This window comes from Nothoprocta perdicaria, unplaced genomic scaffold (assembly GCF_003342845.1).
Source record: "Nothoprocta perdicaria isolate Ctin4 unplaced genomic scaffold, notPer1 scaffold_94, whole genome shotgun sequence".
NCBI lineage: Eukaryota > Metazoa > Chordata > Aves > Tinamiformes > Tinamidae > Nothoprocta > Nothoprocta perdicaria.
In genome coordinates, this window is record NW_020456243.1 from 545,945 (window position 1) to 558,511 (window position 12,567).

The following is a 12,567-nucleotide window of genomic DNA, read 5'->3' on the forward strand; positions in this document are numbered from 1 at the left end:
CATACTTAACCAATTAGCACAGTCCCCCGTGCAGGCCAAAATGCACATTAAGAGCCACTGAGATCTGATCTGGGACGTTTTGTGGTCCACATACAGCAGCTTAACCAGGTGGGCCAGAAAAGAGAGAATCTTAGCAGACGAGTTAGCTGGGCCTGCAATAAGCCTGAATCTGATGGAAGTCATTCTTTGTATATCTTATTGGCCAAACCATTCAAATTGTACCTGTGCTGTCTTTTAACAGCTTTATAGCATTTCAAGGAGATCTTATAGGCATTTTTTGTGATTACCGATGCCTTTCCACACTTCTAAAAATAATAATTTCAATGCAGTTTTCAGAATATTCTTTCTTCTGCTGACATCACAGTAGTTGCACTTAGTGGAATAATTTTTCTTGATATTTGTGCAGTTCAGCTTTCATGACAAGTTCCAGCCATTAATGAGTTAAATGTTTAATTTTCAAATTCAGTTCCAATGACACAAGACTATCACAAAAATGCAGCCCCTTACCTGTGTTATCTACCTATAGATTTAGGCACTTAATTCTAGGCATTCATATCTGAAAACAAGTGGTGAGACTTGAGGGAGAGGTAGGAAGAGACTACAGATCTCATGAAATTTAGTCATGTATCCTCATCAGAAGACTATTTGACATTATAATATATTATAATATATATTTGACATATATTGAGGTATAAGACTATTATACCTCAACAATCTGTAAAAAAAAAAACATTTTATACTAATATAACACGGAGTGTTGGCTTGCTAACATATTGGCAGTAGCATGTTCATAGTGGAAAATCTGGGAAAATCATGTCCTCATGGCAAAAAAAACAGTTTTTTTTTTTTATTAAGGTGTCTCATTTTTGAAGTACAGGCTCATGATGCACCTAAACCCTCAGCAGATACTGCTGCCCAGTACTTACTTGGCCASTGTGACTCTGCTTGCTGAATATTTCAGAGTTATTAATAGATTATACTTTCACAACAGATATGAGGAAGCAGCAGTAAAATGCAAGGCCCTTGCTGAAAGAATGGAAAATAGGATCCTGAAATGTTAATTTCCTTGACTCTTAAYGTATTTCTGCCTAATGTCTTGAACTTGGAACATTTCACATTTCCTGTTAAATCAAAAGCATTCTACCTGATTTTAGATGTGTGCATTATAGTAGATGAGTCCTTCTCTAAAAACCCCTTTATTTTTTTCCACTGACTGGAAAGGATATGCAGGCAGATCAACCCAGATGCTTAGAGTTAAGTGAAATAAATACCACTTGTGGAGTAGGAGAAAGGCCATAGCATTGGGCAGCAGTTGCAGTCGCAGACAGGAGAGAATCAAAAGTGTGAGAATGACACTGAGGAGGAGAATTTCCCAAAGAAACTCCCCAGAGAATTCCAGCCAATTTACATACTGAACTGTGCTGAGATTAAGGGAAAAAAAGGCTCCAGTCACTTCACACACCACTTAAAGGAGCAACTTCAAAAGTCTGGCTGGGCTTCTCAGCTGCGGAAATGATAAAATGATCTGATCACACTTTTTAAACAAAATAATGGGTCCAAAATAGATGAAAACACAGTGTGAGGCCAGATTTGGGAGTTCGGAGATATCCATTTAACTCAGAACTCAATCACTTCACCAGAAATATCTTCATTAAAGTCATTAGTATTCTTAYAGTTCTTTTGAACATGCATCTGCAAAGCAATATATTTTTGGTATGTTTTTAATTTACCTTCTAAGCTAGTTTTAATGCAGCAGAAGAAAAGATATAGCAAAGGGGTTTTTCCCCTTTATATAACAAAACAAGTTTACTGATGCTTTCCAGATGTTTGCCTCTGACTGAAATCAAGACCATCCAATATAATGGGTTAACTCCATCAGAGATAGCCTGATTTTTCACATTTCACAGACCAGCAAACCAACCATCTGACTGGACTGAATTAAACTGAAATGGACATCTCTTCRTCCTTGATATTTGTTTCTTTGTGACTTCCCATTATTTTACATACATTATGAAAAGTTTTTTGTTGCCTAAAACTATTAAGACCAACTAACACCTTCCTATGATTGAGAAGGGACTTCACCTAGCATTTTTACCCAACATTTACCCAACACATTTACCCAACACATTCACACCCCATTCACTGTTCCTAATATCTAGTGGCAGACAGAACTGTCATGTTCTATCCACTTTTAAATGAGAATAAAGCAGATTCTTCCATTTCCATTGCTTCCGTTGCTTAAAATCACATAGAGAAATTATTGTTGTTCTCTGTGCAATAAGTTGGCTTAGCAATACCGTAAATTCTTTCCTACAAGAGTTTGGTTAATAYTGAAATCTCATCAAGATTTGGGCATATGGACACCTCAATTCTAGGTACTGATTTGCAAAGTGATGATAAAATGTTTGTGTGAATGATGGTCCTTTTATCCAGAAATTTGTTCTTGGAGGGTCTGTGCACTGCAGAGCACAGGCTTAGACAAGGCAATGCCTGCGAATGCCTCTGGAGCTGGATTCACACAGCAAGGTTCCTGCTGTTCCTTCTAGTTCTTTCATATGCAGAGGTCAATACTTTTGCAGAGATTATCCTTTCAAATCAATGCCGATTGATTTATGCTCAGATCGGTTTACACAAAGCCTAATGGTATTTGAAGCTGTAGGGGGAATTTATGTAAGCAGGAAATCCCATGTTCAAAGTTAGCCACTGGTATACATCCAGGCTGTAGGAAAGCGTTTTACAGGCTCTTTTACTGCCTGCATATGGTAAAGAATGATAGGGGATTAGCAGCATGCTGTGACAGCCCCTTCAGCAGGACAGTGCCATTAATCTCCTGATACACGACTAAGACAGTCTTGTGTCAGGTTCCTCTAAACCAGGTCCCAGCAGGACCCTGCACAGCGTTAGCTATTCCAAAGGCAAAGGACTGGGTCTCAGCTTGGAGTGTATTAACTTGTTTTAATGCTCATAATACTTGCCATAGTTCCTCTGCAAGCTTTGCAGTGTGGCGACTGAAAATGTAGTCAAGCATATAAGTACTTGATTAACCTTAAATACTTAAATAGATTTGTTGACATCAGTAAGGCTAGCTGTATACTTAGAATTAAGAATGTGCTTGCATGCTTCACAGATCCATTAATTATCATTAAATACATGGAATAGACAAACACAAACAAAAGTGATACGACTATAGAAATACTGAAAAAAAAAGAAATAAAAAAAAAGCAAATCTATTTCTTAGTATATCTTTAAGGTATGTATTTCAACATTCAGCTAAAAGAATATTTGACTTTTATAGGAGAACGGGACAGATTCAACCCACAAATCCAGAAAACATTTAACACACTCCCAAGATGCGTGTTTCCTAGAGAATAATTGAAATTCTGTATTAAAAACATGCCAAATGTAAATTGCAGAATACTGAAAATTCCATAAGGCAAGGAGCCAGATGCTTTTGCCCCTTCACATGGAATAAAAAAATCACAGTTTCTTTGAAATAACAACAAAAAATTAACCTCTCCTAGTTTGCACTCTTTTTTGTTGTGCTTTGCTTTGCCCCCAAGCGGGATCAGGATCCCTTGCTAGGTCCCCTTGCCTGCTCCAGGGCACTTGGTGGGACACTGTGGGGCTGCAAAGCGAAATGAGTCCCCAACCTCACGGGCTCCTGGCTTCCCTGTTGGAGTCTCGGTTAGGGAAATCTGTTCAAATGAGAAGGCTAAAAGTCTCCAGATTTGCCTGGGGTGATGCCAAAGCAGAGGAACTCCTATTGTTAGGCTTTTGATTAATGCCGTGTGCTGTGGCAGCAATGATTTGCAGTACATTTGCATTATTTATTCTCCTTGAAAAGTAACAAGAAAGGGCAAGTTTGGCTTATTGTTTCCTTATCCCTGTTCTGACAACTGCAAATCATTTGCAGAATGGGGAAATTACAGGGGGAGGCAGGAAGGGAGGCTGAGAGGGAGAAGATGTGCAGTGCAATACATCCTGCGTGATTTGCAATTTAGATTTTGTCGTATTGATTACAGTGCAAACCAGGGGAAAGGGAAAAAAATAATAAAAAAGCAGTTGGCAGGTCTCCGACTTCAAATATTTCCAAGATGATTATACATTTTATTAATCAAGGTCAAAGTAACCTCATTTGGCCAGTGTTAATGAAAACATAGGGTATGTGTTAACTAAAAATCACTTCAGCAAGGAAAATTGAATTCCGTTTAAAGCTGGGGGAGAGCAGAGTTCAGTGCGTGGACTTCAGGTGCCATCTAGTGGGAACATGTCATGCTACAGAAGGACACGGTCTCCTTGTCCCTTGGCCTTGCACCCTCCCCTCTCCTTCACCCTCAACAGCAGCTCAAGCTCTGGAAAGCTTTTAAACACCTTTGACTTCGGCTTAAGAAGTCAAGAGGATCTGTGCATTACCATTGCTTTGCTTTCCTGAACTGAGCTCAGAGTCGCCCATGACAGTGTATTAAAGATTTAATGCATAAATACTTGCACAAAATTCTCCTTACTGATAGAAGCACTAAAGAGTGAGGGGGATTTTGTAGTACAATGTAAGAAGTGCTTTAGGGCCCAAACCAGATTGATGTCATGAAAACTTATGCTAGGCAGCTGGGGAAAAAAAAAGGGGAAAAAATCATTTTGAAATGCAATATGTTGTATGCAGTGAGGCCAAAGAATCCCTGCAAGTCATGACACTTGGGATTATGGACAAAAACATCAAATAAAAAAGCTAAATTAAGCACCAGTGTATCCCAGTTTCACTTCACAGCTTGAACTGGGCCCTGCAAAGTGTCCTGCAGCCAATGGCATCTTGTCACTAACTGCACAGGCTTCGGAGCTGACCTGGATCCACCTCCATATCCAGCTTTTCCAGAGAAGCATCTTCCGTGTCTGATGAACCTGTGAGACTATTTTTCACGTCCTTTGCTTCTGCACTGCACCAGAACCAATAAATACCAGCCCAGATATTTGCTCCGTGGTTTTGCAGAGACCAAATACTAGCTGGATCCCTGAAATACAAGTTTCTCCTGGAGGAGCTCCCAATTCACGGCCCAAACTGAAGGCAGCAGGAACACAGAGTGTGGGGCCTTGCTGGGTTTCTGGGGCCCTGGGCTAGCAAGAACCCAAGATGAGTCCTTAAATTCAGCACAGGTCTGCTCTTCAGGCCCCTACTCCCTTGCTTTGATCTGCTACAGAGCAAAGATACCCTGCCGTTTTAATTAATTTATTTCCTATTGCATCAGATTAAGAGCACACATATGGCCAGTTTCTGTCCCTCCCTCTCCCTTTATCTATCCTCCCACGGCTCGAGATTTATTGTTGAATAAGTAGCCTTTTTTGTTGTTTCGTTTCATTTTCAGTGCTAGTTTGTCCTTAAAGAGAGAAGTTCTTAAGGATTTTGTAAACAAGTCTTACTGCAAACTGTGAGGAAAATATCTAAAAGAGTTAAGTTTCCCCTGAAATGGGAACAAAAAGTTTAATTAAACTGGCATGGACTTATCAAACCATTTTATTGGGCAAAGATGTGATTTCTAAGCAGATATTTTTACATATAGATAGAACCTATTGATAGAAACAACATTATTTTCAAATACTGGACAGGGTGTTTTCAAAAATGTTAATCAAATATGTTGAATTCTTTGAAAATCTTCAACTTGAGGACATAATTTCAAGGAAATCTTTTCTGAAAAAATACGTTGGCTTTGACAAATCGTTCCCTTCGGATAAATCAATTTATTAAATAGCTTCCAAACCTCTCCACTTCTTAACTTCAGTAACTTAACTTCAGTACTGTTTTATTTTTCATCAAATCAGAACAAAAGAGCAAACCCATGGATTTAGCAATTTCTGAGATCATATTTGGCAAAGCTAGAAATATATCTCTGCCCAAAAATATGATTGTTACATAATCTATAGTAAATACATGAGATAAAGATAGATCAGCATCCATCAACTGGTAAGGAAGGGTATTCATTAAATTATCCTATAGTAACTGTTCTTTCTTCTTTCCTCAAAAATAATTTTTAAAAACCTTCTTTAAAAGCCTATTTCAAAAGACTACCATTATAAAATACATCTTTCCTAGGTAAAAACTCTCTTCAAATTCTTTCTCTACAGCCAATAAAACTACATATATTTAAAAGATTAAAATAATTTATGTCAGCAGTTTAAAAAAGGCTTGTTCTGGATCATTTTTCTGTTAACAAAGCAGAAACAGCCCAGGCATAGATCTGCCAAGGTGCCTATGGGACAGGAGGACGCAGTCCTGAGTTTTGAAGTTCATGGGAACTCTGGTCCTAGTCAAGGGGTCTGGTGGTCCTGGGAATGAAACCTATCGATTTTGCTACATTGCTTTGAATCAAGCAAAACTGACCCCCACCCTCCTCAAACTATAGATTAGTGTGCAAAGGAAGCACCTTTGCTTTCTCTCTTCTCATTCTCCATTTTTTTCATTTCTGCCCTCTCCATTTCCCCACTTTGGATCTTTAGTTTCGGGTCGAGAGCTGCATCCTCGAGAGCTACCCTGCTGTACCAGGGCCCTTCTGCTCCCCTGCTCTTCTTGCCATGTGAAAACTTGCTATGTTAGTCTTCCCTTAGTCTGGGGCAGGTTTCCATGCCTTGGTTTCTGTGCCTCTGTTCCATTTGCTCTCACACAGAAAGGGAAGCTCTTTCTCCCTCAAAAGCATGTAGAAAAACCAATAGAAGCTCAAAATCTCAGAAGTATTAAGGCATTTGTCCTTAATAGGACTCCAGGCCAGATGCCTAAGGATTTCAAGTGGGAAATCAAGATCCAACATATGACTGTAATGTCCAACCACTTTAACTTCTAGTTATAAAAGTCAAAATCAAAACAAATATGGAATTGAGTTTTCTGAAACACAGTTCAGCTGTTTCAAACTAGGTTCTTGGAATACATATCTTTGAAATGAATGGGAAGTTTAAGACTATACTACAGGAGAGTTCATAGATAACATGTTCATAACATGCTTAATTCCTTTTTTCTCCATAAGAAAACAAAATTATTTTTTCTACAGAATTTGCAGATTTTTTTTGAGGTGAAAGTATTTGTAATTCCATTACAAAGACATTCCATTACAGACAGAAAATATTAGTCTCATAATATGTGAACAGGCTCATAATCACCTTAATTGCTATTGTGTAGATGCCAGATATTTCCATTATATTCACTCTCAAACTTGGAGTATAAGTGTCAAAATGCCACAAAGACGTATGTGATTATGTGGAGTAGGCTTGGAAATCACTGGCACTGAGATGTGGGGAGACAGGGGTCAAAGACCTCAGCGTCATGGACCTCAGCTTTACAGTTTCCTTCATTGCCTTCCTCAACCTTAATAGCCAGAAAATCAGGGGACCATCCCACCAGTGGACATCTCCTAAGTGGAAGTTAACACAGTGTTCAGGTACAGGATCAGCTGCAAATAGAAAGGAGGGAACTTTGTTGAGCTTTGCTGCTTTTCTTAACATAGCATTGTCAGCTTGCCCAAGCTAAATTCTCTACAGGTCTAAGAAAAGGAAGAAACTGTAGCCAGTTTAGAGCATAAATCTCTCCAGCTGCAGGAAATGTTATCAACTCTAATCATTTCATGATGTTCAAATAGAGTAAGTGATCACCCTGGGTTTGCCTAAATGTGTATATGAAGCAAGTTTATTGAGGATGAAATCGCCTCAATAAACACAGGAGTTTTCTACTGTAAGTATTTAATTTCTTTTAGGAGCTTCTCACAATTCCTTTTACTTCCTTTAGCTCTCCAGCTAAAATGCTCAGATAACTGCCAGTGTTTCCCAGTTGCCTAGTACTGGTACTGTCAGAGGGAGACAGGGATGATTTAATAACTAAATGCTAGAGAAATGTTGTTTTCTGCTCATAACAATGAGATTCCAAAGTTCTCTGGCATTTGATTCATGATGTTTACAAAAATGTGGTTCTATGAACCCTTCTTATTATAGTGCCATAAATAACTGGATGTGTCCTGCTGCTGTTTTCAGTTTTTATCCACCCCCTGCCTCTTGCTTCATTGTTAAATTGTGAGTCTTGGGAAACAGAGACTATGTTTTTGCCACGATCAGCTAACACTGCAGGGCTATGTCTGAACCGGTAGATGTTTCTCTAATACAAGTAATGAATACTCAGAATATTAAGTGACTTGGAAGTGGAATACTACTTCCATGCATCCCCTGCGAGGAGCTAAGATCAACCCATTGTGTTCTGAGTCATGCTAACACACAAGCAAAACACAGATCCAGCAATCAAGCAATTACATTCCAATCTGCTAATGTTCGGTGCTATTCTATTTACAGATAATACTAATATTGTGCAAATACTGTACAGATAATACCATAATAATTAATACTGTGAATATAATATTAATATTGCACAAATGTGAGGCTTCGAATTTAATATGTAATTTTCGCCATCATTTTTACTACCTTTGAATGTTACTTGATTAAATTTAATGGACCCGACAATTGCTACGCTAATAGAAGAGCAATCTCAAAATACAGAGTAGCACTGAAGTAGGCAGCTTCTATGAGGTTAAAAATCCTTATCACTGCATGGTTCCATTTTTTCACGTGGAAGAAATTCATAACTGTTTATCAGGAGAAAAGACATAGTTGTTTATCAGCAGCAATCATGAAAGTCTTAAAGAAGATTTTCATTGTTTAATATTTAATTTCACAATTATTTATGTAGCTCTTCTTTCAACTTGTGTGAGAGAGATTTATCTTCTGAGAGAAGAAATTTCTTTACATTTTGTGGGATTTTTTTAAAAAAGGAGCAATCATAGATTTTTAATAAGCTTTTTAGTAAGTCCACTTACCCCAAAAAGGGAAATGTAAGAGCAATTCAACTAAAGACAATTGGAGTCAGTATTAGTTTTAAAGTCAAGCTACTGGCAATCATCCATAGCTAATAAAAGAAACATTCTCAGCAATCCCTATCAAGAACTTCTTTTTCCTCTCACAATATCCTCATGTTCTTAAAAATTAGCCATTTCAATTCTTAAACATCTTGTGTAGCTAAAATATAAAATGGCACTTACTGAACTATGTGCCCCTAGATCTGAATGGGAAAATATGCCACATATGCTTAGATAACATCAGAAATAGAAAAGTCATGGGAAAGGAACTTAGAAACTACATTAGCTTAAGAAATCTAAGATAAAATCTAACTGAGGCCTCTCAGGAGCACAGGTCAGGGAGGCCTTTCACATGACCAATTTATTTCATCCTTCACAGCGTTTTGAGGCAATTCACATGGTGATTGCTTGTTTACTAAGTGGTGATTTTTTTCAAGACTGCTTCACCTGGCTGAAAATGCTGGTGCTTTGCAGTAGATACTATTTGGGAATATGTAGAAGGGTGGCAGAGATGAGGATATTTTATGATTTACATACTCTCTGAGGAAGGTTACTCCTCAACCTACTGTCCTTTGCTTTCAAGGAAGAAATTCAAGACAGAGCCTTTTTGTAGCTTGCAGCTGGGTCAGCAGCTTTCCCCTTGGCCAACATCCCTCCCTTAGCACCATGTGGATGGGCTTGTATGATCTCAGAGGCAGAGAAAGGATGAGTGTACAATAAATAGGAGGGGAATCTTCATGTAGAGAGCGTGGTAGAACCATTAGTCCTGAGATCACATAGTCCTTTAATCTTTGTTATTATGCAAATAAATTTAATAGATTTTTAACCTTTACAACTATTATATGTAAATTGCTAGCTCTTTACAAACAAGATTGTGTCATCTTCATTCCCTCACTTCAGAAAGAAATAAACGGTACAGTAAGAGATGAGATATAGTGATGTCATTTATTTGCATATACTTTAAAATTCTGTTTGTGCATGGAGCTGAGGTTAACCAGTCAGATGTTCTTGTCATTATAGTTTAAGCAGTTACTTTGGTTTTTTTTGTTTCCCTTTTTTTTTTTTTCTCTCTTTTGTTTCTCTGTTCTGATCTGAAAACCATAAGCAAATCAGAAATGCAAGGAAGCACATACAAAGCAAGCTTTTAATAGTTGTTTATCAACCAGGGCCAAAAACAAAGGCTAAGTTTACCTTTGAAAGGTTTTCCTGGTATAGAGATTGTGGTATAACATTGGGGCAAAAAGTTAGCACAGATGCAACTTATAAAAGCAGATAAATGGTTTGGCCACCGCAGTTTATTCTAAGCATTCGCTGTTTCTCCTGCCCCAGGTTAAATAAAGCAGACTAGGTGAAGTGCACGTGCTGCAGGCAGTGTTAATGGTATAGCTGTTCTGGTCACACACCACAGCTCCTCATATTCTCCCTGACAAGAGCTCATACTTTAGGTAGAGATCCACTGCCAAACAATTATATACGGTTCATGACAGAGCAAACAACCTCCCTCAAAAGTAAGTTGTCAAAGCGGCATCAAAATGAAGAATCTTAGAAGTGAAATAAAATACTGCTGCTTTCAGTGTACATAAATCCGGATCTTCCCTACGCAATTCTTGTGGCTGCTAATAAGTTATGCTTTGAACTGCTCTTGCTCCAAACGCAGCAGGTCAGTGTGGTCCAGCTATGGCCTGTCTAACTATGACTAGCCTGCGAAGAGGACCTTCCCAGCACGGGAAAGGAACGCCATGCTGGCACGCCGGCACCCAATAAATGGTAACTCCTATTTACTCTTCAGCCTCCTATCGCAATAGGGGAGACAGTAATTCATAACCTCACGTGATTGTGAAAGACCAGGGTATTTCTTAAATCTTATTTCATTGTAAATGAAATAAATGGAGTTATATTTAAGTAGAATTGGAGTAAAGCATAGGCAATCTTTAAATAAGAGGTGATATCGAGCTTAACCACATTCCAGGTTTACTCTGCTACTATTATGCTGTATATACTTCAGGCTTTGATGATAAACGATAGTAACTTCCACACCCAAAAGGCAAATTAAAGTACATACTTTATCAGTTGTTATATCACAGGAACAACAAGAGCTCCCAAAAGCACTGCAGACAAGGAGTTTTCTAACAGTTCTGATCCATTCTCCCAAACACACAAAAACCAGAATCTCGTGAGACCAGAAAGCTCTCAATGTCTCAAAAAAGAGACGAAATGTTGACTTCATTGGACTTTTTTGTGTGAAATTCACTCTGTGAAATTCAACCCTGTACGAAGAGCCATAATAAGTATTAAGGACCTCATAAATCCCATTTAAATCCTTAAAAAGGCTTCTGTGAAAGAGTGAATTCTACTCCCTGAGAAAAGTTATACTATTAACAATACTATGCCAAAAAATGCACTTAGAGTCAGCTTGAAAATTTGTGGGGAAAAAAAAAAACCTTTGAAATTGGGGTGAAAATTCTTTAAATTGTGCATGGAATGAGAATGCTAAAATAGTTTGTTCTGATACATTATGATTATAACCATTAAGGTCTGTTTATCTGTTGCTACTAGCTAAAGAGTGTTAGTAAAAATTACTGCAATCATGTCAAAGTCAGCAGCTGTGGGGGCTTCTGGGCAGACTTAGCATTTTCAGGACTTTTCCCTAAAATTACGAAAAATGTCCTTCCATTAAAGAAAAATATGAGACACAGAATTGCAAGATAATAACCAGTCTTCTGTAGTGTTCTCTCTGTAAATTTCTCACTCATGGATGAGTCAAACAAAGAAAGAAAAAAAGAAAAAGAAAGAGAGAAGAAGAATGAAAGAATGAAAAGAAGTTCACAGGTAAGGCAGAATCTTACTTGAGGGCCTCCTTACGAGTCCTAGCAGCTCTTTCTGGTGATAAAACAGTTATAATCTATGGTCACTTTCATTTATGTCCATTTAGTGCATGATCTAAGTGGCCTGAGGAGGTGAAGGGAGAGGTAGTTCTTACTGTTCTTTGCTGGTGAGAAGCGAAAGGGATAGTCCCTCCTCAAGACCTGGGATGGTGAACTGGTTTGTGCCTGTACAAAACTGATGTTAAAAACATTAAAGCTTGTTGTTATTGATTCCTCAGCTAAATCTCTTGGTGTCGAACTTACCAACCTTACCAACTTGTCATTACTATTCTGACAAGCTGGTCGTATCCATTGGAGAGAAAGGGACAGCTTGGAGGCAGGCTCCAGCTTCCCGACCTTCCCTTTCAGGTCTGTAACATCCAAGAGCACTCTTCTTATATAAGAAGAACAATAAACAAACAAAAACAGCCCCTTTGCTTTTTTATTTCACTTTTTTTTTTTCTTTTTTCTTTAGCTGGGGTAAATTCCATTAGTTATTACTTGTGCCTGAGCCAGCGTAATGCTGCAATACTCACTATGCCTGGGAACCGTAAAGGGTCCCCATGTACATTATGAAGATGCTAGAAAATGAGGGTTCAGAGATTTCTGATGTTTTTCTGAGGGAAAGGAGCCCATCGGAAGGGCTTGACACACAGGGTATCCCTATAATCCAATCCCTTTCTGGAAGAGTTCAAGCTTTACAGACACTGCTCTACATGAGAGCAGCAGCAGCCACCCAAGAAACTGCATGCAGAGCATATACTGAACAGTTAAGCAGCTAGCAACAGAAGTGGTTAATGAGAGCAGCTTCTTAGACCAAAATTTCC